Source organism: Cannabis sativa, chromosome 6, assembly GCF_029168945.1.
Source record: "Cannabis sativa cultivar Pink pepper isolate KNU-18-1 chromosome 6, ASM2916894v1, whole genome shotgun sequence".
NCBI lineage: Eukaryota > Viridiplantae > Streptophyta > Magnoliopsida > Rosales > Cannabaceae > Cannabis > Cannabis sativa.
The window spans coordinates 63296005-63302004 of record NC_083606.1 but is presented as its reverse complement, the minus strand read 5'-3'; positions in this window follow the sequence as shown (position 1 = coordinate 63302004).

The window sequence follows — 6000 nt, the reverse complement described above, 5'->3', positions numbered from 1 at the left end:
TAGTAGATGATACGATTAAAGTCTATTTAACACTTTTTCAAGAAATAGCAGCACCAACAAAAGTGAAAATATAGCCAGAAGTTGACTTTAAATCATCTACATAACCACCAAAATCTGAATCTGAATAACCAACAACTTAAAGATTGTTGACATGCTTATACACAAGCATAAAACTCTTCGTTCTATGCAAATATCTCAAAACTTTATTAGCTGCAACCCAATGATCATGGCCAGGATTAGATAAATATCTCCTAAGAACATCGACCATGAAAGCAATATCAGGTCTAGTGCAAACCTAAGCATACATCAAACTCCCTACTGCACTTGCATATGGGATATTCTTCATTGCTTCTCTTTTTAAGTCGTTCTTAGGACAATGTTGCTTAGTAAATTTGTCCCTTTCAAAATAGGAACGAAACCAGCTTTACACAAATCCATGTTGAACCTTTTGAGCACACGATTATTGTAAGCTTCTTGAGGTAAGCCAAGAAATTTTCAATTCTTATCATGATAAATCTCAATCTCCAAAACTAAAGATGCCTCTCCAAGATCTTTCATATCAAAATTGGTAGATAGAAAATTTTTGGTCTCATTTAGTAATGACAAATCACTGCTGGCAAGTAAAATATCATCTACATAAAGAACAAGAAAAAATATGATGACTCCCACTGATCTTCATATAAATACACTAGTCAAACTTGTTCTCGATGAAACCCAACAGTGACACAACCTTATCAAACTTCAAGTACCACTGGTGAGATGCCTGTTTGAGACCATAAATGGATCATTTCAATTTGCAAAACAAATTGTCATTTCCATTTTCCTCGAACCCTTCAGATTGAGACATAAAAAATTTGCTCACTCAATTCTCCATTCAGAACAATAGTTTTAACATCCATTTGATGCAACTCTAAATCAAAATGCGCAACTAAGGCCATAATAATTCTGAATGAATCTTTAGTAGAAACAAGTGAGAAAGTTTCAGTGTAATCAATACCTTCTCTTTGAGTAAAGCCTTTAGCCACTAAACGCGCTTTAAACCTTTCAATCTGTCCCTTTTTATCCCTTTTAGTTCTTAAAAAATCCATTTGCAACCTATTGGTTTGAAACCATCAGGTAATAAAACTAGCTCCCATACACCATTTTTGTTCATGGAGTCGATCTCATCATCCGTAGCTGCTAACCATTTTGAAGATTGTGGACTATTAAGTGCTTCACTAAAAGTGACAGGATCCACAAAATGATCAATATCATATTCTCCTTCTCCAAGATAAACAAAATTATCATGACACTTTGTTGATTTCTTTTGTCTCTGAGATCTTCTTAGAGGAGGTACTTCTGGAATAACTTCTCTTTGTTGATCATTATTTTGAATGACATATTCCACAATTAGATTTCTCTGATAACATGACCCTCATTAACAACAAAACCTTCTTCAATAATAGGTTCCTCATCAATAATAGGACCCTCGTCATCTTAGATATTAGGAGCAATATATTCATCAGTAATGGGAGTGTTATCAACTAGAGTAAGAATAAGACTGCTATTATTATCATCTCTTGAAAAAGACATAGGAATAAAAATTCCTTTAGATGACTCCCTCGTTTCAAGAGATGTTGAAGGAATATTTTCAGCAACATCAAATTCCAAAAAAAATTTAGCAGTCTGAGATTCAACAATTCGCGTACCACGAGTAGGATAGCAAAAGCGATAGCGTTTTGAGTGCATTGGATAACCAATGAAATAACAAAGATTGGTTCTCGAATCTAACTTTTTCAAATTAGGATCATAAATCCATACTTTAGCTGGACAACCCCATACATGAAGATGATTAAGACTAGGCTTCCTTTCAATCCACAACGCAAAAGGATTTTGGGAACAGATTTACTGGGAACACGATTTAAAATATAAGTTGCAGTCATGAGTGCTTCACCCCATAAAAACTCTGGAAGATTTGTTCTACTTATCATGTTTCTGATCATATCCATGAGAGTGCGATTTCTCCTTTCAGCAACGCCATTTTTCTCAGTGAACCAGGCATAGTGTATTGAGCAACTACACCATTTTCTTGTAAGTACTCTGCAAAAAGCCCCATGTGTTGTCCAGATTCTGTATAACGACCATAATATTCTCCTCCACGATCAGAATGAACAACTTTGATGACTCTTCCTAATTGTTTCTCAACCTCATTTCGAAAAATTTTGAGTTTATCAAGGGCGTCAGATTTTTCTTTAATTAAATAGGTGAATCCATAACGAGAAAAATCATCAATAAAAGTGATAAAATACTTATTTCTGCACAACGTGGTGGAATAAGGACCACTGATGTCTGTGTGGATAATTTCCAATAAAGATTGACTGCGGTTTGCAGTCTTCTTTCTTGTTTTAGTTAATTTTCCACGAGTACAATCAACACAAGTATCCCAATCAGAAGCATCAAGAGGAGGAAGTATTTCAGATTTAATTAAACGATCAACCCTTTCTCTGGAAATATGACCCAATCTTTTGTGCCATAACAATAAGGATGTTATCTTAATATAAGATTTCTTATCCACAATATTCACAGCATTGAAAAAGGAAGCTAATGAAGTCAATGATAATTTGAAAAGAATATCAGAGTAAAAACAGTTTCCAATTATTCGGAGTCAAACATAATGTTAACACTATAATTGGTAAAACGAAAAGAAAATCATTGTTTAACTAAACGCGGAAGCGAAACTGAATTACTTTAAAAGTAAGAATCAAGAAAGTACTGTTCAAGACAATCTGAACACTAAACTGTAATTCAAGAATTAAGGTGCCAACGTAAATAACGTCAACTCCAATATAAGTGTCCACTGTAAGCATTGACTCCCTCTCACTTGGTTTTCTGAGATCCCTTAGCCCCTGGTTGTGGTTGCTTGTTTTCATATTTTCTTTATCCTTTGTTGGGTTTGAGTTGAGAAACAAAGTGAGAAGATTCATTCTTCTCATTCTATTAGCTTGCTTGTTTCAGCTATATACTGAGAAATAAGGTTATTAACACTCCATATTTTACTATAAGTGTTTAGGTTGTCTTGGTAAAGCTAAAAGAAGTAAGAAGTTCATGAAGAACTTGAAGAATGGTGTAAAAGTCAGGAAGAGGAATATTATGATCTTTCAACTCGGACTGAAGAATAATAATTTTCAAAATAAAATCTAGCACTCCTTTGATTTATCAAACTGAATGGTTGTCATTTTATCCATAAGATGTCCAACTTCAGCGTTTTCACCAGTGTCATATAGTTTTTCTACAGCATTGAAAAACTCTTTGGCATTTGTGGTGTTTGGCAAACCACCAAAAGATGTTCAGGAATTGATCTTTTCATAGTAAGAAGACTAAGACGACTTGACTTTTCCCATTGTGCATGATGAGTTCTCTGGGCAGTTGTACTGGAGTCAGTAAGATCAGCAGGTTTTTCTTCTCGAAGGCATAAGTCCAAATCTATTATGCCTAAAGTAAATTCCACATCTCGTTTTTTAGTCTTGTAGTTGGAAGCATTCAAAATATGGATGGAAGCATTATTGTTGTTCACAGAAAAGGAGACTGAAAAAATTCAAAAAACTAAAACTTGAATAAGCAATATGAGCAATGTATTAGAAAATATTGTAGAATCAACTGGTCATTATAAACTCCCCTTTGGGGTGAGAATATAACACACACATGATCTACCTTCATGAAGTTAACAACAAAGAAAAAAATACATATCATTTAAGAATTTTATTACCTTTGGGCAAATAAATTTCTTAAAAATATGTATTAATTCAAGCAAAAAACTAATAATAAATTTATATATTTAAATTATTACCTTTGGGCAAATAATTAAAATATATACATTTAATATTAACTCACTTCATGGACTATAAACTAATATATATAACTACTACCTTTGGGCAAGTAATTACACATATAGCCAACCAAAATAAATATTTTCTATAACATATGAAATTTGGTGATAAAATAATCATTAAAAATTTAATAATTTTCAACCAAATTTCTAAAAAGTTATATATAAATTGCTTGTAATATATTGATAATAAAAAAATAAAGTGTCCACCATAACACATTATTTTTACATCAAACAATCAAGTTTTAAAATTTTAGAACAACAAATAATGGAAAAATGTGAAATAAAGAATATTGGTGGAGATTACATAGTCAAGATAAATCAAATAAGAGAGTGACTATGTCTTATGGAACGAGAAGAAACCCAAAAAAATTTCTATGATCGACAGATTTCGAAAAATCATCAAAAAATATTTTTAATAATTTTTTAACTACATAATTATCATTAAAATAATAATAATTATTAAAAGGAGTCAAAAAATTAATTAAAAACCATAGAAAAATCAGAAATTTAATTTTAAGCACGATGGAAAAAAAAACGTCGAAAAACGACACTCCAGGAGGCCTCACGCGCCCCCACGCGCCTCCTGCGCGAGTGGGCGTTGCTGCTGGGACGGTCTTCTTCAACCTCCAGCGGGTCGGATGCGGGTCACGCGACCCGGTCGGCCCCAGTCGGGGCTGTCCAGTTTTTCGGCCAAAAAAATGACGAAAACACGCGATTCTTGATGGGTTTTGCTCGGGATGGAATTTCTAATTGATCTATGCTACTAATTTCGGGTATTAAAGATTAAATCTCTAGATTTCATGGCAAACCCAATTCGAAAATTAAGAACTTAAAAAAAAAAAAAAAAATTGATTGTGATATCAATTCTCGATTGAAACACGAAATAAATGGTGTAAGAAGGTTGATAAACAATTGATAATGAGATATCTATAATCAATTTTAGATCAAAAACAATAATATCAAAACACACAAATTATAATTTCATATTATAATTATATAAACCCTAAAACTTTAAACTTAAAATTCTCATAATATACATAATGATTTCATGCATATAATATATCAATTGAAAGAGAATTTAACGATCAATAAAACCCCTAAAGTTTTAAGATTTAAAAACAAAAAATTGAACATAAAATAATAACGAAATTGATATGTAATTTTAGATAATTAACATATAAAAATTAATTATACTAATTATAGGTTCTAAATTATATACAATAGGCAATCTGATACCACATGTTAGATAAATTAACAATTAACCCAAGATCTATTTGTATATAACATAGAACACAATAATAAGATATAATAATTAGGTATGTGTACCTGATTGATCCATAGCAATTATCTCTGTTTGATCCACAGTTACTTCAATTTGATAGTGCAATACTATCAACTAAGTCTTCCTCCCTAGATCTCTAAATCAGAAGCAGTTTATTTTATCTGATTATCAAAAGGTATACAATTGTGATGAGACAATATGTATTTATAGAGTTAGGGAGGGGACTTAGCTACAAAACCCTAGTTGGCCGGGCCTGCTCATCAAAGGCTTCAGTCAACTAGAAAAGCCCACACTTCTGCTTCACCTAGACTTTACTCACAGATGCTAAGCCCATTAACAATTGATCACCAACAACATGGGCTAACACAACAAAGAACTATCCAATCAACCCAAGTTTTAATAAAACCAATAAAATTTAATGTAAGCCCAAATAAAAGTCTAACAAAAATTACTTTTAAAGACAAGTCACATGTTGGTACATTTGTCAATGAGGATGGCGCTCCTGAGATCATGAAGCAGCTGCATGGTTATGACTTGAATTTACCACTTTGGTGCAGAGTTGATATCTGGTCTTTTGGTATAACTGCGACAGAGTTTGCTCATGGTCATGCTCCTTTCTCAAAATACCCTCCAATAAAAGTGCATAGCTTGCTCAATCTACTGAACTCTAATCACATTAATTACGAATAGAGTTTAATTTGAACTAATTTTTAAATTGTGAATAGGTACTACTAATGACACTCTAAAGTGGACTTCCTTGTGTTACTAATCTTTCAAATGATATGTTTTCTAATGTATGATCTTTACCTCTTAATATCTTATTTATACTTTTCATTCAAAAAAAAAAATA